Below are 22,272 nucleotides of genomic sequence, written 5' to 3' on the forward strand. Positions count from 1 at the left end.
CTCTTTAGTCCCGGTTGGTGGCTCAACCCGGGACTAAAGGCCCAAACGGTTTGCATCCTGCGTCGTTTCGGGCGATGAAAAGCACGAACCGAAGCAGAGTCGCCATTTCTCTGTTTCTTCTTCTCTCTCGCTCTCGCTCTCTGTTCTTCTCCTCTCTTCTTCCCTTCTCTTCTTCCACCATGCCAACTCGCTTTGGAGAGGTGCTCGCACATGGCAAGACCATGCTCGATGTCGTGTACACGAACGAGAGCAGGGAGATGCCGTATTTTCTTGAACAGTTGAAGGAACGATGGCTTGACGCCGCAATGGATCATGAGAAGTTCTTGGGGCTTGATCTGGAGTACACGGCCGATCAACGCGGTGTTGCCGTCATCCAACTATGCTTCGCACACCATGTCTTGATCTTCCAATGGGCGAGGTAAGTTTTGAGGCTTTCTTTGATCCAAGGTAATGACATTGTAAGTTTATTTGTTTCAATCATAGTTGGTTCCCTTCAAATAGTTGTAGTGAAACAATTTTGATTAGTTGAAGGGGAACACAATCTGATTGGAATAGTGTTCCATAATCTGAAAAATCGTATTAGAATGAACTAGTGTTTAATATGTTCCATTGGAATCATAGTTGGTTCGCTTCAAATAGTTGTAGTGAAACAATTTTGATTAGTTGAAGGGAACACAATCTGATTGGAATAGTGTTCCACAATCTGAAAAATCTGATTGGTTCAATATGTTCCATTGAAATCATAGTTGTAGTGATACAATTTTATGCGGTGTTCTTTGATCCAAGGTTATGAAAATTGCATATAGCTAGTGATCTCTCTAGGTTCCATTGGATAGCAATATGATATGTCATAGTCTTGAAAATTGCATATAGCTAGTGATCTCTCTAGGTTCCATTGGATAGCTATAGTGATCTCTCTAGGTTCCATTGCATATGTTCTATTTGAATCCTAAAGATAACTTTCTCTTTAGTTGTAGTGAAACATGTTTCCTTATTGCAGCAGTATATAACATTTGTTCCATTTTAATTTGTTTCTGTTGCAGTAGTGACAAGCATTTACCAGAACTCATGGACTTCCTTCGCAGCGGCATCACTTTTGCTACCGTTGACATAACGAACGACAAGCTAAAGATGAGGTACAGCTTCGGTATTGAGATACCAACTGGTTGCCTCATTGATCTCCAAACGGTATTCAGGCTTCGACATGTCAAGACTTCGATGGCTCATATGGCATTTGCCTTGAACGACGAGGAATATGGTGATATGAAGACCAATTTCCCAAAGTCTCAGCACAAACTTTGGGAGAAGGCCCCACTTGATCGTATCAACATTGAGTATGCAGCAAAAGATGCATACGTTTCATACGAGTTGTACCGTAAGATTCGAGTCGTCAACTATGGCTAGGTCACCTCGAATAAGGTGGACATTCTGATTCGAGTCGTCAACTATGGCCAGCGTCACCTCGAATATATATATCTATGATAGCTATTATTATGTACTGTTTGGACTAGTATCATGTACTGCTTGGACCAATTTATATATGTCTAGTTTCTGTTTGTGCCATTATAGTTTCCAAATTTGAATGGTTTAGCCCTTTCTAACTTAATTTGCTACTTTTGAATGGTTTAGCCCTTTCTAACTTCATGGTATCATGCATTTCGACCACATATATATACAAAAAGTCTTCAGTTCAAATAAGTTCAAAAAATGAAATCCCTTTTGTAACAAATCTGTTTTTGATTAAAACAGTCATTTAAAAATGAAAGACCATTAGTCCCACGTGGCGTGCAGCGGAACCACGTGGCGTGCAGCGGAACCACGTGGCGTGCCGCGGAACCACTTTTGTTGTGGGGGTCGCTTTTCCTTCTTCTCCTTGTGCTAGATATTTGTTATGCATTAGGGAAAGAAGGAATAGCGACCATCATTGACGGTCAAAAAATCAGGTGAGGGAGTGTCCACCATACATGAGAGAAGAAGAATGCCGACTGTTGTTGTGGGAGTTGCTTCTCCTTCTTCTCTTTGTGCTAGATATTTTGTTATGCACTAGGGGAAGAAGGAGTAGCGACCATCATCAACGGTCGAAAAATCAGGTGAGGGAGTGTCCACCATACATGAGAGAAGAAGAATGCCGACTGTTGCTGTGGGGGGTCGTTTCTCCTTCTTCTCCTTGTGCTAGATATTGGTTATGCACTAGGGGAAGTAGGAGTAGCGACCATCATCGACGGTTAAAAAATCAAGTGAGCTAGTGGGTGAAATGATGATAGCATGCCAACTTTCAACATTTTCAGAGTTCATTTGTAGTGCTTTTCAATTTCAGGGTCAACTAGCTCAAAAAAAATTAAGTAAATGCACGAAGAATACCGAATGAAGTCAGAAATTGTTGAAATTTTGTGATGTGCCTTTGAATGGTGCATTTTGAACACACAAAAAGTATGGAGTTCAAATAAGTTCAAAAAAATGAAATCCCTTTGTAAGAGATGAGTTCTCGTTCGAAACGCTGATACTTCGAGAGAGATTGTCCGTTTTGTACACGAAGTGCATCCAGTTTTTGTCGTAGCCCTCTCAACTTTTTTAACACATGCTATGTGGGTGAAATGATGATAGCATGCCAAATTTCAACATTTTCAGAGTTCATTTGTAGTGCTTTTCAATTTCAGGGTCAAGTAGCTCAAAAAAAATAATTTAATAGTTTGGATAGTCAAAATAATTACTTTTGAAAATAGAAAATAGTTTTGCATTATTTATTCAATTTCAAACACTTTTCATTATCATAGTTTTGTCAATTTCTCAAATATGCAAAAAGAATTTTAATAAACATAGTTTTTAATTGAAAATAACAAAATAGATAATAGTTTGGATAGTCAAAATAATTACTTTTGAAAATAGAAAATAGTTTTGCATTATTTATTCAATTTCAAACACTTTTCATTATCATAGTTTTGTCAAATTCTCAAATATGCAAAAAGAATTTTTAATAAACATAGTTTTTAATTGAAAATAACAAAATAGATAATAGTTTGGATAGTCAAAATAATTACTTTTGAGAATAGAAAATAGTTTTGCATTATTTATTCAATTTCAAACACTTTTCATTATCATAGTTTTGTCAAATTCTCAAATATGCAAAAAGAATTTTTAATAAACATAGTTTTTAATTGAAAATAACAAAATAGATAATAGTTTGGATAGTCAAAATTATTAATTATGAAAATAGAAAATAGTTTTGCATTATTTATTCAATTTCAAACACTTTTCATTATTATAGTTTTGTCAAATTCTCAAATATGCAAAAAGAATTTTTAATAAACATAGTTTCTAATTGAAAATAACAAAATAGAAAATAGTTTGGATAGTCAAAATTGTTAATTATGAAAATAGAAAATAGTTTTGCTTTATTTATTCAATTTCAAACACTTTTCATTATCATAGTTTTGTCAAATTCTCAAATATGCAAAAAGAATTTTTAATAAACATAGTTTTTAATTGAAAATAACAAAATAGATAATAGTTTGGATAATCAAAATTATTAATTATGAAAATAGAAAATAGTTTTGCATTATTTATTCAATTTCAAACACTTTTCATTATCATAGTTTTGTCAAATTCTCAAATATGCAAAAAGAATTTTTATTAAAAATAGTTTTTAATTGAAAATAACAAAAATAGATAATAGTTTGGATAGTCAAAATTATTAATTATGAAAATAGAAAAAAATTGAAACTATATGAGAATTTATAGAGAAAATTCAATCTAAATTCAAAGTGAACTCACTTTGAATTCAGGTTGAATTTTCTCCATAATTTCGAATATAGTTTCAATTTTCAGTGAGTTTAGGCCCGTAAGCCTGCTTTAGAGAGGAGCTCGATGGAGAAGCTACGACGGGGCTTATAAACAAGTGTTAGTCCCCCTCGCTGGGCGAGGTGGGACTAAACTTATCGTGTAGCCGAGGAGGGCCTTTAGTCCCGGGTGGAGCCACGTCCCGGGACTAAAGCCCCTTGTCTGCCGCCTGCCGAGGAGGGGCTTTAGTCCCGTTGCGTGGCTCCACCCGGAACTAAAGGCCCATGCTTCCCGCCTTCTGGTCTGCCCGAAAAAGGGCCTTTAGTCCCGGGTCGTGGCTCCACCCGGGACTAAAGGGTGTCTTTAGTCCCGGTTCGAGCCCCGAACCGGGACAAAAGATCCTACTATATATACGGCGCAGACGAAAATCCAAATCCAAACGTCATTTCGTTCTCTTCTTCCTCTCACTCGCCTCTCATGCCCGGCGCGGCAACGGACGAACTCCTCGACGCCGCCAGGCTGCCCGCCGTCGCCGTCGCCCTGCCGTCCTCCTCGCCGTTGCCCTGCCGTCCTCCTCGCCGGCGCCGGACCTCCTCGCGCGCCCTTGTCCACGTCGTCGACGCCCTGCCGTCCTGCTCGCCGGCGCCCTCCCACTCCGGTAAGCCCGCACCCCCTCCTTCCGATGCCGAACACGTACGAAGGACGAGCCGCCGACGCCCGCCGGCGGGGACGCCACCGCCCCCGTCGTGCCGGTGAGGAGGAGAAGAAAAGAAGAAAAAGGAGAAGAAAAGAAGAAAAGGGAGAAGAAAAGAAGAAAAAGGAGAAGAAAAGAAGAAAAAGGAGAAGAAAGGAAGAAAAAGGAGAAGAAAGGAAGAAAAAGGAGAAGAAAGGAAGAAAAAGGGAAGAAAAGAAGAAAAATATTTTTTTGTCATTTAATTCCTATTGTTATTAGGTTTGTGCTAGATTATTAGGGTTAGTAATATTTAGAATTAGGAAAAAGGAAAATAAGAAGAGGAGGAGAAGAAAAGAAGAAAAAGGAGAATAAGAAGAGGAGGAGAGGAGAAGAAGAGGAAAAATAGAAGAAGAGGAGAAGTAGAAGAAGAGAAAAAATTAGAAGAGGAGGAGAGGAGAAGTAGAAGAAGAGAAGAGGAGAAGTAGTAGAAGAAGAGGAGAAGTAGGAGTAGAAGAAGAAGTAGAAGAAGAGGAGAAACAGAAGAAGAGGAAAAATTAGTTTAGGGTTACAAGAAGAAGAAATATTGTATAGTGTATATGCTTAGGTGTTAATAGTGTTTCTTAGATTATTGCTTAATTTTGCTATTGTATATGCTTAAGTGTTAATAGTTCAATTTTGCTATTGTATATGCTTAAGTGTTAATAGTTTATTTTTAGCAAGAAAATTAATAGAACTAGTTTATTTTTTTAGTTCATTTTACGATGCCTATCCCGCATCCTCGTCGTCGACTCGGCGGAGGACACCTGCTTGATCAGAGGGGCCCTGTCCGGGACTGGGCTCCGCCCGGCTGGTATTGGGAGGTGCTACCTTCCGGGGGGCGTAGGTTGGTGAGGAGCCAGCCAGTCGTTGACCCGATCCTTGTTTGGTGGCGGTCGCGTGGGCCAGTGAGGGTGTCGAGGCTTCCGGACACCGCGGAGGTGGTACGTCACCGTGTCAGCGAGGAGGATGAACACGTCCGTCGCTACATGGTTGCGTTGGAGGGCAGGTTCGAGGATACCTGGCAGGTTCTTCGGGGATCTCACTGGAGCTAGGATCCTGTGATGATTCCTTCTCTTTGGGTGTCCACCGCCCGCGCCGATACCCGTCGGGCGCTACGGTTCTAGATGTATCAGTGATGCTATATGTATGATAGTATTCGAGGAGTATTAGTGATAATATTCGACGATGTACGGACAAAAGAGATGATGTATTTGCTTATAATTGAATGCATGCTAATTTGAATACTACTTTATTTTACGATTTGGTTTTGCTTATTGAATGCTCAAATTGGAAAAGTACTCCTACTTTGAATACTATGCAGAAATCTAGGAGTCCCGGGTGGAGCCACGACCCGGGACTAAAGTTGTTTTGGAACGGAGTTCCTGATAGAATATTCTTTTTTGGTACAAAGGTTAAGAGAATCCATTTTTTGCAGAACTATGGATCCACATATCAGGAACCTCGAAGAGGAAGAACTTCTCGAAGATATAATCAAAGACGGCCCCGACGTTGAACCAGCTGAATCTCCGTCGTCATGGCTAAACCCCTCCGAATATGGAATGGAGGTCGAGCGACACGAAGATGAAGCCGATGGGGCAGGAGATAGGTCCAATGACGGAGAAGGTGATAGCTCCACTGATGGAGAAGCCGGTGAAGAAATAATAAAGTCCGGCGAGGTATACATATGAAGTTCGACAATCACTTGTAATATGTGAAAAATATTGGAGATAGTTCTATATTGTATACATATACATTCATTTGACGAATATTTCTCCCTCTTAGGCCTCCACATCGAGCAAAGCTACGAAACGAGGCCTGACTAGAAAGTTGGATGCACGGACGCATTACACCTTTGAGGTGATATTGCCTATGGGCGAACCCAAGCTTCCTAAGAATGCTGCTGACACATTCGAGAAGCAATGCGGAGTTCTCATTAGGGATCACGTCCCGATCAGCGTTCGGGAGTGGAACAAGCGCAAAGGGGCAGCCGATAGTGATTATGTCGCCGAAAGGTACAAAGATAATCTTTGGAAAGATCTCATGTCACATTTCAACCTGCCAGAATGTGAGAATGAAGACGCCGCAGACAAACTGAGGGCCAAAGTCAAGCAGTGGACTCTAAAGAAGATGGCCGAACTGTTCCGTAGCTGGAAGAAGAAGCTATGGAAAAACTATCTGAAGACAAAGAAAGTGCTAGTATTCGAGGGGTATCAAGCCAAGCAGGCGAATCACTAGAAGGCATTTCAAGAGTACAAGGAGTCAGAAGATGCCCAGGCATTATCAGAAAAGAACAAGATAAATGCCGACAAGAAGAAATATCACCACAAGCTGGGGCCAGGGGGCTATGAGACTGCCATCCCAAAGTGGGATAAGAAAGAGCAAGATCTGCTAGATAAAGGCATCGTACGTGAACCACTCCGTGATGAGTGGGAATTGAGAGCAAGAAATTGGTTCCTTGCGCATGGTGGGTCGTACGACGAAAAAACAGGGGACCTCATCTGCAGTGACGGTCTTAGGATACCCAGGGAGAATTGGAAAAGGATAGTGAAAGAAATTAAGGAGGGAAGAAGAAAGTTCACTGCAGATAGAGATAAAGATTTGCTCACACTGGTCCTCGGCAATGACGAACATGGAGGACGAACGCGAGGCTTCGGTCCTTCTTACCCGTGGTGGCTTGGGTTTGCTAGAGACCAAGACACTTACAGAAGCCGAGAGAGAGAGCAAAGAAGCGGCAGCAGGATGAGGAGAATGACAAGTTCAACCAGTTGCTTGCCAGGATTAACGAGCAACAGAAGCATATTGATGAGCTTAGAGGAGTAGCGCGCCACGAAGATCCTGCACTTGATATTACCGGCGTCCCATCTAAGTGGAAAAGCAGCGTGGCTGAATCTGAGGCCCCGCCCGACGATGCACGAAGAATGATAGAGGGCGGTCCCGGCTACCCCGTGGATGGAATCAAGGAGTCAACATCATGTGAACTCCATCAGAAATTCAAGAACATATCCATGAAGGTGGCCGTCGGACAAGCTTTACCTTCTGGCCCTGATGCACGCTGGCATGGCCGTGAGATTCCAGCTGGCTTTGCTAAAGTCGGGGTGGATGAAATCATGACGGCGTTTAATGATATGGAGCTCGACATAGCTGGACCCGAAGATGAGAGGACACTCGGAGAAGTACTGGGTGGAGTCATCCTATGGGACAAGAACTACATCAAGCTTCCAGGCTCGGCCCCAAGGACAACACCGCCTCCGAGTCGTCGCAGGTCACCTACACCTCCATTACCTCCAAGCCCTCCACATGACGTCGGCCAGCACAACACGAGTCCATCTCGATCACCGCCGCCGGACTTCGGTCGTCCGTCTCCGCCGCCGCCCGCACAGGATACTAAGCGGAAGCGTGCCACCAAGAACGCTCCGCCGACGATTTATAAGCGACGGAGCCCCCCAAAACGCAAACAGTCGCCCCTCCCAAAGGTACCTCATGCTAATCTTCCTATCAGACCTTATGATCGTACCCCCGAGGAAAACGCCAGGATAGCAAAGGAACATCATGATGCGCAGATGAAAAAGAAGGAACCCGAGCCCCGCCCGGAATACACCGAGAAGCAAATAGCATATGCAAAATACTTCACGACCCTTCCATCACAGTATGACTTACACCATAAGCCTGATGACTATACACGCACATTACAGAAGGAAGTGAAAAAGAGCAGATCACGTACAAGTGCAAGTGGGAGCAAATCAAGTTCAACTACAAGCAAGAAAAAATCAGACGTTCCTCAGCTTGGACAACAGGCCAAACAGTCGATCCCAGCCCTCAAGGTGTTAACCGAGAATGTTCCCCCTCCGGTAGAGGGGCAAGCTTTTGAAATAGCAAAGAAGTGGGCGGCTGAATGGGGTTTCTTGGTTGAAGATGTTCTGGCTTCCCAAGACGACAGGTTACCCAAGGCTGTGGTAGCCCCTAAGCCACAGTTTGTCATGGGAGAGCTTTTGGTCAGCAGAGGTGATCTCCCAACAAATATGCGTTACTTGCATACATGGTACTTAAGTGAATCAAATAATGGGAGAACGATGATCGTGGTGAGTGTCCCACGGGAGTACTACGGCCGCCCCGAAGAAATCCATATCGACTTTGATGAACTCTTCCAGATGTACAATGGCGACGCCCTTGACAAATCGCTTATGAGTTGCTATTGTCTGTAAGTTTTTCAATTCGTTGTCTACATATAACTTGTTTAGTTATTTCAATTCATTGTCTATATATAACTTGTACTCTATTATGCAGAATGAAGATTCTGGATTGTAAAAGTAAGAACATCCTAAATATTGGGTTTATTGACCCAGATAAAGTACATATAGTGTCGCTAACTGATAAACCCAATGAGATGGAGGAAAACCTTTTAAGGTTTCTAACAGATCAAAATTTCTATGACCACATACTATTTCCATACAACTTCAGGTGAGGGTCTTTACTCTGTTGTGTCCATTCACTTATAAGTGTAATTGATAAGTTACTGACATTGGATTCTGTTGTACACACTAGTGGGGACAGTTCCTATAGCCCCAGCCCGTAAGGGGCTTTAGTCCCGGTTCACCAACCGGGACTAAAGGGGCGGGACTAAAGGCCTAACCTTTTCGTCTCGGCCCTGTTACACGCCGGGACTAAAGGTGCTCCACGTGGGCGCCTCGTAGCGCCCCAGGGGCAGGCCCTTTAGTCCCGGTTCGTTACACGGACCGGAACTAAAGATTTTCAGATTTTGCTGGTTTTTGGGTTTTTTTTGAATGAAATTATTTTTGGGTTTTAGGGTTTTAGGGTTTAGGTGTTCGGGAGATTAACGTGATGCCTCGTTTAGTGTTCGGGAATTAGTTTTCATATAATTTAAATAAAAATAATTATGCATATATATATATAAGATTAACTTATCATACAAGCGATCATATATATACAATTATATGGAGATCTGAATTATCGGGACTAGAGCCCGTCTATTCGATTACATGGACGAACATCAGTAATGGCCCCTAGCTACACTAAATCGTCCTTTGTCTTCTATAGCTTCCGTCCTCAGAAATCCCGCAAGCTCCTCTGCAACAGCAATCGCGCATTGCTCTGGTAGGACCTTCGTCCTCATGGCCGTGTGCTATATAAGAAGAGGAGATGAATATGAATATCAATCATGATAACAAAGAATGACGGGTAAAAATAGAGGTGTGAATGTTCATTGCTTACGTCGAATCTGTGATCCTTGAACTCAGAGGTAAACGTGCGAATGGTCTCGCAAACATAGTATCCGCATAGATGCGTTCCCCGTGGCTGCTGGTCGCACTTCACGAGAATAGAATATATATAATCAAAATAATAATCTAGCATCATAAATGAATTGAGAATTAATAGAAGTATATCATACTACTACTTACCTGAGCCGCTCTAAAGGTCAGCTTCTCAGGAAAGTTACCGGTAGTCACGCACTTGAACCGCTTGCAAACCCTGCCCGACAAGATTAATGATTTGCTAAGTTTTTCATTAATTGATATATCAGAAAATCATCGAAAGAGACCGATAGAGCGCAATAATGATTAAAATTACCCTTGGAGCATGCCTGCAGACTTTGGAACTGTTTCAAGGGTCTCGATAATGGGTCGAAGGCATCAACTCTTCCCTTATCAATTTGAATATCCAACAGAATCCAATGGAAGCTGCACATGTATATATATATGTGTGTATGTGTGTCAGTAACTTATCAATTACACTTATAAGTGAATGGACACAACAGAGTAAAGACCCTCACCTGAAGTTGTATGGAAAAAGTATGTGGTCACAGAAATTTTGATCTGTTAGAAACCTTAGAAGGTTTTCCTCCGTCTCCTTGGGTTTGTCAGTTAGCGTCGCTATATGTATTTTATCTGGGTCAATAAACCCAATATTTAGGATGCTCTTACTTTTACACTCCAGAATCTTCATTCTGCATAATAGAGTACAAGTTATATATAGACAATGAATTGAAATAACTAAACAAGTTATATGTAGACAACGAATTAAAAAACTTACAGACAATAGCAACTCATAAGCGATTTGTCGAGGGCGTCGCCATTGTACATCTGGAAGAGTTCATCAAAGTCGATATGGATTTCTTCGGAACGGCTGTAGTACTCCCGTGGGACACACAGCACGATCATCGTTCTCCCATTCTTTGATTCACTTAAGTACCATTTATGCAAGTAACGCATATTTGTTGGGAGATCATCTTTGCTGACCAAAGGCTCTCCCATGACAAACTGTGGCTTAGGGGCTACCACAGCCTTGGGTATCATGTCGTCTTGGGAAGCCAGCAAATCTTCAACCGAGATACCACATTCATCCGCCAACTCCTTTGCTCTTTCAAAAGCTTACCCCTCCACCGGAGGGGGAACATTCTTGGTTAACACCTTGAGGGGTGGGATCGACTGTTTGGTCTGTTGTCCAAGCTGAGGAACGTCTGATTTTTTTCTTGCTTGTAGGTGAACTTGATTTGCTCCCACTTGCACTTGCACGTGAGCTGCTCTTTTTCACTTCCTTCTGCAATGTGCGTGTATAGTCATCAGGCTTATAGTGTAAGTCATACTGTGATGGAGTGGTTATGAAGTCTTTTGCCCATGCTATGTGCTTCTCGGTGTATTCCGGGCGGGGCTCGGGTTCCTTCCTTTTCATCTGTGCATCATGCTGTTCTTTTGCTATCCTCGCGTTTTCCTCGGGGGTACGATCATAAGGTCTGATAGGAAGATTAGCATGAGGTACCTTTGGGAGGGGCGACAGTTTGTGCTTTGGGGAGCTCCGTCTCTTAGAAATCTTCGACAGAGCGTTCTTGCTGGCACGCTTCCGCTTAGTATCATGTGCGGGCGGCGGCGGAGACGGACACCCAAGTCCAGCGGCGGTGATCGAGATGGACTCGTGTTGTGCTGGCCGACGTCATGTGGAGAGCTTGGAGGTAATGGAGGTGTAGGTGACCTGCGACGACTTGATGTAGTTCTTGTCCCATAGGATGACTCCACCCAGTACTTCTCCGAGTGTCCTCTCATCTTCGGGTCCAGCTATGTCGAGCACCATATCATTAAACCCCGTCATGATTTCATCCACCCCGACTTTAGCAAAGCCAGCTGGAATCTCACGGCCATGCCAGCGTGCATCAGGGCCAGAAGGTAAAGCTTGTCCGACGGCCACCTTCATGGATATGTTCTTGAATTTCTGATGGAGTTCACATGATGTTGACTCCTTGATTCCATCCACGGGGTAGCCGGGACCGCCCTCTATCATTCTTCGTTCATCGTCGGGCGGGGCCTCAGATTCAGCCACGCTGCTTTTCCGCTTAGATGGGGCGCCGGTAATATCAAGTGCAGGATCTTCCTGGCGCGGTACTCCTCTAAGCTCATCAATCTGCTTCTGTTGCTCGTTAATCCTGGCAAGCAACTGGTTGAACTTGTCATTCTCCTCATCCTGCTGCCGCTTCTTTGCTCTCTCTCGGCTTCTGTAAGTGTCTTGGTCTCTAGCAAACCCAAGCCACCACGGGTAAGAAGGACCAAAGCCTCACGTTCGTCCTCCATGTTCGTCATTGCCGAGGACCAGTGTGAGAAAATCTTTGTCTCTATCTGCAGTGAACTTTCTTTGTCCCTCCTTAATTTCTTTCACTATCCTTTTCCAATTCTCCCTGGGTATCCTAAGCTCGTCATTGCAGATGAGGTCCCCTGTTGTTTCGTCGTACGATCCACCATGCGCAAGGAACCAATTTCTTGCTCTCAATTCCCACTCATCACGGAGTGGTTCAGGTACGATGCCTTTATCTATTAGATCTTGCTCTTTCTTATCCCACTTTGGGATGGCAGTCTCATAGCCCCCTGGCCCCAGCTTGTGGTGATATTTCTTCTTGTCGGCATTTATCTTGTTCTTTTCTGATAATGCCTGGGCATCTTCTGACTCCTTGTACTCTTGAAATGCCTTCCAGTGATTCGCCTGCTTGGCTAGATACCCCTCGAATACTGGCACTTTATGTGTCTTCAGATAGTTTTTCCATAGCTTCTTCTTCCAGCTACGGAACAATTCGGCCATCTTCTTCAGAGTCCACTGCTTGACTTTGGCCCTCAGTTAGTCTGCGGCGTCTTCATTCTCACATTCTGGCAGGTTGAAATGTGACATGAGATCATTCCAAAGATTATCTTTGTACCTTTCGGCGACATAGTCACTATCGGCTGCCCCTTTGCGCTTGTTCCACTCCCGAACGCTGATCGGGACGTGATCCCTAACGAGAACTCCGCATTGCTTCTTGAATGTATCAGCACCATTCTTAGGAAGCTTGGGTTCGCCCGTAGGAAATATCACCTCAAATGTGTAATGCGTCCGTGCATCCAACTTTCTAGTCGGGCCTCGTTTCGTAGTTTTGCTCGATGTGGAGGCCTAAGAGGGAGAAACATTCGTCAAATGAATGTATATGTATACAATATAGAGCTATCTCCAATATTTTTCACATATTACAAGTGATTGTCGAACTTCATATGTATACCTCGCCAGACTTCTCCTCTTCACCGGCTTCTCCATCAGTGGAGCTATCACCTTCTCCGTCATTGGACCTATCTCCTGCCCCATCGGCGTCATCTTCGTGTCGCTTGACCTCCATTCCAACGTCCTGGTTTAGATATGACGACGGAGATTCAACTGGTTCAACGTCGGGGCCGTCTTTGATTATATCTTCGAGAAGTTCTTCCTCTTCGAGGTTCCTGATATGTGGATCCATAGTTCTGCAAAAAACGGATTCTCTTAACCTTTGTACCAAAAAAGAATTATTCTATCACGAACTCCGTTCCAAAACAACTTAAGTCCCGGGTCGTGGCTCCACCCGGGACTCCTAGATTTCTGCATAGTATTCAAAGTAGGAGTACTTTTCCAATTTGAGCATTCAATAAGCAAAACCAAATCGTAAAATAAAGTAGTATTCAAATTAGCATGCATTCAATTATAAGCAAATACATCATCACTTTTGTCCGTACATCGTCGAATATTATCACTAATACTCCTCGAATACTATCATACATATAGCATCACTGATACATATAGAACCGTAGCGCCCGACGGGTATCGGCGCGGGCGGTGGACACCCAAAGAGAAGGAACCATCAAAGGTTCATAGCTCCAGTGAGATCCCCGAAGAACCTCCCAGGTATGCTCGAACCTACCCTCCAACGCAACCATGTAGCGACGGACGTGCTCATCCTCCTCGCTGACACGGTGACGTACCACCTCCGCGGTGTCCGGAAGCCTCGGCACCCTCACTGGCCCACGCGACCGCCACCAAACAAGGATCGGGTCAACGACGGGCTGGCTCCTCACCAACCTACGCCCCCGGAAGGTAGCACCTCCCAATACCAGCCGGGCGGAGCCCAATCCCGGACAGGGCCCCTCTGATCAAGCAGGTGCCTCCGCCGAGTCGACGACGAGGATGCGGGATAGGCATCGTAAAATGAACTAAAAAAATAAACTAGTTCTATTAATTTTTTTGCTAAAAATAAACTATTAACACTTAAGCATATACAATAGAAAAATTAAACTATTAACACTTAAGCATATACAATAGAAAAATTAAACTATTAACACTTAAGCATATACAATAGCAAAATTAAGCAATAATCTAAGAAACGCTATTAACACTTAAGCATATACACTATACAATAGCAAAATTCCTCCTCTTCTTATTTTCATTTTTCTTCTCCTCCTCTTCTTTTCTTCTTTTCTCCTCCTCTTCTTTTCTTCTTTTCTTATACACTATACACTATATACACTATAGCAAAATTCCTTCTCTCCTTATACTCTATACACTATATACACTATACACTTAAGCATATACACTATACAATATACACTTTTTCTTGTTTTCTGCTCCTCCTCTTCTTATTTTCATTTTTCCTAATCTTATTTTCTTATTTTTGTTCATATTTCTTCTTCTTCAAATCTAATCTAATTCTAAATATTACTAACCCTATAATCTAGCACAAACCTAATAACAATAGGAATTAAATGACAAAAAAAATCTTTTTCTTTTTCCTCTTTTCTTCTACTTTTTCTTCTTTTCTTCTCTTTTTTCTTCCTTTCTTCTCCTTTTTCTTCTTATCTTCTCCTTTTTCTTCTTTTCTTCTATAATGGCCGGACTATTGGGGAGGAGGGGGCGGGGGGGCTTACCGGCCGGAGGTGTCGATGGCGCGCGGCGAGGAGGACGGCGCGACGGCGAGGAGCACGACACGACGGCTAGGAGGACGGCGCGGCGGCGAGGAGGACGGCCGACGGCGAGGAGGACGGCAGGCGGCGGCGAGCAGGACGGCGGGCAGCCTGACGGCGTCGGTTAGTTCGTCGCTGTGTCACGCCGGGGAGGAGAACGAGAGGAAGAAGAAGAGAAATGGACAAATTGGGTTGGAAATTTTCGAAGTCCCGCTTATATAGGTGGATCTATAGTCCCGGCGCGTGGCTCGGGCCGGGACTAAAGACCCCCTTTAGTCCCGGGTGGAGCCACGACCCGGGACTAAAGGCCTCTTTTCGGGCAGACCAAGAGGCGGGAAGCACGGGGTCTTTAGTCCCGGTGCGTGGCTCCAGCCGGGACTAAAGGGTGTCTTTAGTCCTGGGGCATGGCTCCACCCGGGACTAAAGCCCCTCCTCGGCTGCACGATAAGTTTAGTCCCACCTCATCCAGCGAGGGGGACTAACACTTGTTTATAAGCCCCGTCGCAGCTTGTCAATCGAGCTCCTCTCTAAAGCAGGCTTACGGGCCTAAACTTACTGAAGATTGAAACTATATTCGAAATTGTGGAGAAAATTCAATCTGAATTCAAAGTGAATTCAGGTTGAATTTTGTCAATGATTTCTCATATAGTTTCAATTTTTTTCTATGATAATGAAATTTGAGAATTATTTTTGCATATTTGAGAATTTGAAAAAACTATGATAATGAAAAGTGTTTCAAATTGAATAAATAATGCAAAACTATTTTCTATTTTCATAATTAATAATTTTGACTATCCAAACTATTATCTATTTTGTTATTTTCAATTAAAAACTATGTTTATTAAAAATTCTTTTTGCATATTTGAGAATTTGACAAAACTATGATAATGAAAAGTGTTTCAAATTGAATAAATAATGCAAAACTATTTTCTATTTTCATAATTAATAATTTTGATTATCCAAACTATTATCTATTTTGTTATTTTCAATTAAAAACTATGTTTATGCAAAACTATTTTTTATTTTCATAATTAATAATTTTGACTATCCAAACTATTATCTATTTTGTTATTTTCAATTAAAAACTATGTTTATTAAAAATTCTTTTTGCATATTTGAGAATTTGACAAAACTATGATAATGAAAAGTGTTTCAAATTGAATAAATAATGCAAAACTATTTTCTATTTTCATAATTAATAATTTTGACTATCCAAACTATTATCTATTTTGTTATTTTCAATTAAAAACTATGTTTATTAAAAATTCTTTTTGCATATTTGAGAATTTGACAAAACTATGATAATGAAAAGTGTTTCAAATTGAATAAATAATGCAAAACTATTTTTTATTTTCATAATTAATAATTTTGACTATCCAAACTATTATCTATTTTGTTATTTTCAATTAAAAACTATGTTTATGCAAAACTATTTTTTATTTTCATAATTAATAATTTTGACTATCCAAACTATTATCTATTTTGTTATTTTCAATTAAAAACTATGTTTATTAAAAATTCTTTTTGCATATTTGAGAATTTGACAAAACTATGATAATGTAAAGTGTTTCAAATTGAATAAATAATGCAAAACTATTTTTTATTTTCATACTTAATAATTTTGACTATCCAAACTATTATCTCTCGAAGTAGCAGGGTTTCGAACGAGAACTCATCTCTTACAAATGGATTTCAATTTTTTGAACTTATTTGAACTCCATACTTTTTGTGTGTTCAAAATGCACCATTCAAAGGCACATCACAAAATTTCAACAATTTATGACTTCATTTGGTATATTTCGTGCATTTACTTATTTTTTTGAGCTAGTTGACCCTGAAATTGAAAAGCACTACAAATGAACTCTGAAAATGTTGAAAGTTGGCATGCTATCATCATTTCACCCACATAGCATGTGTTAAAAAGTTGAGAGGGCTACGACAAAAACTGGATGCAGTTCGTGTACAAAACTGAAAATCTCTCTCGAAGTAGCTCGGTTTCGAACGAGAAGTCATCTCTTACAAATGGATTTCATTTTTTGAAATTATTTGAACTCCATACTTTTTGTTTGTTCAAAATGCACCATTCAAAGGCACATCACAAAATTTCAACAATTTCTGACTTCATTTGGTATTCTTCGTGCATTTACTTTTTTTTTGAGCTAGTTGACCCTGAAATTGAAAAGCACTACAAATGAACTCTGAAAATGTTGAAAGTTGGCATGCTATCATCATTTCACCCACATAGCATGTGTTAAAAAGTTGAGAGGGCTACGACAAAAACTGGATGCAGTTCGTGTACAAAGCTGACAATCTATCTCGAAGTAGGTGGGTTTCGAACGAGAACTCATCTCTTACAAATGGATTTCATTTTTTTGAACTTATTTGAACTCTATACTTTTTGTGTGTTCAAAATGCACCATTCAAAGGCACATCACAAAATGGACAATCTCTCTCGAAGTAGAAGCGACCCCCACAATAAGAGACGACATTCTTCTTCTCTCATATATGGTGGACACTAGCTCACCTGATTTTTCAACCGTCGATGATGGTCGCTACTCCTACTTCCCCTAGTGCATAACCAATATCTAGCACAAGGAGAAGAAGGAGAAGCGACCCCCACAACAAAAGTGGTTCCACGGCACGCCACGTGGTTTCCGCTGCACGCCACGTGGTTCCGCTGCACGCCACGTGGGACTAATGGTCTTTCATTTTTAAATGATTGTTTTAATCAAAAACAGATCTGTTACAAAAGGGATTTCATTTTTTGAACTTATTTGAACTGAAGACTTTTTGTATATATATGTGGTCGAAATGCATGATACCATGAAGATAGAAAGGGCTAAACCATTCAAAAGTAGCAAATGAAGTTAGAAAGGGCTAAACCATTCAAATTTGGAAACTATAATGGCACAAACATAAACTAGACATATATAAATTGGTCCAAGAAGTACATGATACTAGTCCAAACAGTACATAATAATAGCTACCATAGATATATATACAAGTGTTCGATGGCACAAACATAATGGCACAAACATAAAAATGGCACCTCGTTGCTCAGGTTCGTGTACACACATCGAGCATCGTCGTGCCATGTGCGAGCACCTTACGAAAGCTAGTTGGCATGGTGGAAGAAGAGAAGGGAAGAAGAGAGGAGAAGAACAGAGAGGGCGACGCGAGAGAGAAGAAGAACAGAGAAATGGCGACTGTACGCTTCGGTTCGTGCTTTTCATCGCCCGAAACGACGCGGGATGGAAACCGTTTGGGTCTTTAGTCCCGAATTGAGGCGCCAACCGGGACTAAAGAGGTATACCAAACGGTTGCCACCACTACGGCAGGCCACATGTTAGGCCTTTAGTCCCGGGTTGGGCCACCAACCGGGACTAAAGAGGTATACCAACCGTCGCCACCACTACGGCAGGCCACGTGTTAGTCCTTTAGTCCCGGGTTGAGCCACCAACCGGGACTAAAGGGGGATACGAACGGTTGCCACCACCACTGCCCGCCGCGTAGCCCTTTTGTCCCGGTTTGGGACACGAACCGGGACTAAAGGCTCCTTACGGGCCGGGACTAAAGCCTCGAGGGAGGCATTGAGAATTGTGGCGACGTGGCCGGGCCTATAGTCCCGGCCCAGAGGCAGGCCGGGACTAAAGGGTCCTGGCCAAAGGCCCGTTTTCCACTAGTGACATTCAAATTGATAAGGGAAGAGTTGATGCCTTCGACCCATTATCGAGACCCTTGGAACAGTTCCAAAGCCTGCAGGACATGCTCCAAGGGTAATTTCAATCATTCTTGCGCTCTATTGGTCTCTTTCGATGATTTTCTGATATATCAATTAATGAAAAACTTAGCAAATCATTATCCTTGTCGGGCAGGGTTTGGAAGCGGTTCAAGTGCGTGACTCCCGGTAACTTTCCTGAGAAGCTGACCTTTAGAGCGGCTCAGGTAAGTAGTAGTATGATATACTTCTATTTTCAATACATTTATGATGCTAGATTATTATTTTGATTATATATATTCTATTCTCGTAAAGTGCGACCAGCAGCCACGGGGAACACATCTATGCGGATACTATGTTTGCGAGACCATTCGCACGTTTACCTCTGAGCACAAGGATCACAGATTCGACGTAAGCAATGAACATTCACACCTATATTTTTACCCGTCATTCTTTGTTATCATGATTGATATTCATATTCATCTCCTCTTCTTATATTGTACACGGTCATGAGGACGAAGGTCCTACCAGAGCAACGCGCGATTGCTGTTGCAGAGGAGCTTGCGACCTTTCTGAGGACGGAAGCTATAGATGACAAAGGACGATTTAGTGTAGCTAGGGGCCATTACTGATGTTCGTCCATGTAGTCGAATAGACGGGCTCTAGTCCCTATAATTCAGATCTCCATATAATTGTATATATATGCTCGCTTGTAAGATAAGTTAATCTTATATATATATGCATAATTATTTATATTTAAATTATATGAAAACTAATTCCCGAACACCAAACGAGGCATCACGTTAATCTCCCGAACACCAAACGAGGCATCACGTTAATCTTCCGAACACCTAAACCCTAAAACCCTAAAACCCAAAAATAATTTCATTCAAAAAAAAACCCAAAAATAAGCAAAATCTGAAACTCTTTAGTCCCGGTCCGTGTAACGAACCGGGACTAAAGGTCCTGCCCCTGGGGCGCTACGAGGCGCCCACGTGGAGCACCTTTAGTCCCGGCTTGTAACAGGGTCGGGACTAAAGGTTAGGCCTTTAGTCCCGCCCCTTTAGTCCCGGTTTGTGAACCGGGACTAAAGCCCCTTACGGGCCGGGGCTAAAGGCCCCGTCCCCACTAGTGAGGGGTTCTTTTTTCTGTTTCGATGCCCCTTCTTAGTGAGATGCCGTGTCGTAATGTAGTGGTGCTGCTCGCTGTGTGCCTGCTGAGAGGCGCGGGTTCGATCCCCCTCGGCACCCTTTTTAATTTTGCTTTGCTCCTGCACAGTTAGCCACCAGAGGCAAGTTTACCTGTCTGGGCATCCTTCTCTGTCGAGCAGCTGATAGTAGCACACTGGATTGTGTTGTTGCTGTGCACCAGGGGCACTAGGGTTCGATCCCAGGGCTGTCCCTTTTTTTCTTTTTTCCCCTTCTTTCTTATTTTTTCCCTTTGCCATTGTTTGCTATACTTTGTGCCTAATTCAATAGGTAACAAAGTGGCATTTTATTTTCCTTTTCCCTGCTAGAGAAGTGGCAGATTGTGTGTGTGTATGTGTGTTCATGTGTGTGGGGCATGGTAGTGTGTTGAGATGATGAGTGGTGAAGCTAGCACAAGTGAGTGTGGTGCTTCCCCTTGTAGATGATGTATGTGTAGGTGGCATGTTTTGTTCTTGCTTATGTTGCTAGATAGGTGGCAGATTGTTTGTGTGTGTGTTGCACACACATGTAGGGTGCTAGTGTATGTATGTATGTGTGTGTATGTGTGCTATGCATGTGTTAGTATTCTTTGCTTTGATAGTATGTGTAGGTGGTTTGGTTGCTACTACATGTTAAGCATATGAGTAGGTGTGTGTGTGTTGAGATGATGTGTGTGTAGGTAGTGCACACACATGAGTGGTTCCTAGTAAGTGCATGTAAGTGATGCTTCCATATTACTTGCATAGTATCTTTTCCCTCATGTTGTTCTTGGGTTCATGTGCTTGTGATGAGGATTGTGGTGATGATATGTGTGTGGTGGAAACAGCCCCATTTGCAACTTGTGCACCTCCTCGTGTTAAATATGAGAGAGGGCATGATGTGTGTGTGTGTGGGGGGGATATAGTGAGAGAAGTGTTGGTGGAGTTGATGTGCATGACACAAACATGGGGTTCAAACCCCCATGTCACTTTGTCATTGTGCACATGAGCTCAACCTTTGTAGTTGTTGTTTTAGTAGGAACTACATGAAATGATGCCCATTCACTAGGCATGATTTGGAGTAGTTTCCTCTCCCTTAATTTGTGGTCACTTGTTCCAAGTAGGTGCCCACATTTTATATATGATTTTGGGGTAGGATCTCCCAAGGAATCCAGTGGTGAAGATAGTTTTGCCATTGGGATACTTTATGGAGTTGACATATTCAGATTTGTTGCAAGTTTGCTCTTTGTTTCCATGGAATAGGTGGAGCCTAAGGGCATGAGGTTTTGTGTGATAGTAGTAGGAGTTTTGCTCTACACCATAGTGGTGTCATTTATCACTTGGTGTTATTTGTGTGCAAGCTATGCCTAGACAAAGTGGGCATGTGGCTGAGAAAAAGTCCAGCTTAGGGAAATCTGGAATTTCACTAAGTCTGAGATTCTGGAAACATTTTCTTCTCCTATAGAGCAGGATGTGCTGGTCATTGTGTTGTGAACTAGCCTTAGTTCAGTTCTAGGATTTTGGGCCTGATATGTTTGTGAAGCTCCCTGTCAAATTTCACCTCATTTGGATCCCTGTAGATTATGTTTTTGTTGCTGTCAAAAAAGCTTCAGAACAAAGACAGAAAGTCAGGTGCAGGAATTTTCACTAAGTCCCTGAGATCTGATGGTTTTGGGAAAGTTTGTGGCCTTGTATCTTCTTGTGTTTAATTCATTTTGCTGTGATTATTGCTGGTGCTTGTAGTGTTCTTGGTTGGCTACAGCCACATATATTATTTGTCATATTTGGAGGGCTGTAGCTATGTTGCATGTAGCTCACAAAGAGCTAAGATGCAGATTATGGCAGATTGTGTAGTATAGTGATTTTGTTGATTGTGGGTGATTAGTTGATGTTGTGGTGTTCTTCCTTGATCCAATACATTCATGTTGGGTTGTTTTATGTCTTGGCAACCTGGGAATACCAGATTTGTGCCAATTGTGAGTGTGGTGTTGATTCTTCCACGTAGAGCTTCATATCTTGTTTCGTTGATTCCCGTTGATCCGTAGCTCCGTTTGCAATGTTCTTTATATGGTTTTGCATAGTTTTCACGATCCGCATCTGTTCATGCCATCCTCATGCATGTCAAAATAGCTTAGTGTACATTTCTGTCCAGAAACTTGTAGTAGTTTCTTTCGCTTGTGCTAGTGATAGAAATAGTGTTGCATGATCATTTTTCATCTCATGCATCATGTGTTTGTTGCATCTTGTGGTGCTGTTGTTCATTGGTTGTTATTCTTATGTTGGGTAGCACCGGGATCGGAGAACGAATACGTGGAGTTAGGAGAGTACGTGCAGGACGAACCAGAACCATTCCAAGCTGAGGATATCACAGGCAAGATGATATGACCTTGATTCCATCTCTAGACTTGTTATGCTAGTTTCATTTCCACGTCATATTGCTCGCTGCCTACCACTGAAATTAAATTGCATCTTCATATGCCATGAGCCCAAACACCGTACCCCTTCCGAGCAAAACTTGTATGGCTAAGTAGGCTTTGCTCAGCTACTAATGTTAGCATTGCTAGTTGCAGGTGCTTTGACTCATGTGATAACATGAGCTTGATATCATTATCTTAAATTATGTTATTTAATTAATGCACCTATATACTTGGTAAATGACGGGAGG

The sequence above is a fragment of the Hordeum vulgare genome, chromosome 7H, assembly GCF_904849725.1.
Source record: "Hordeum vulgare subsp. vulgare chromosome 7H, MorexV3_pseudomolecules_assembly, whole genome shotgun sequence".
NCBI classification, from domain to species: domain Eukaryota; kingdom Viridiplantae; phylum Streptophyta; class Magnoliopsida; order Poales; family Poaceae; genus Hordeum; species Hordeum vulgare.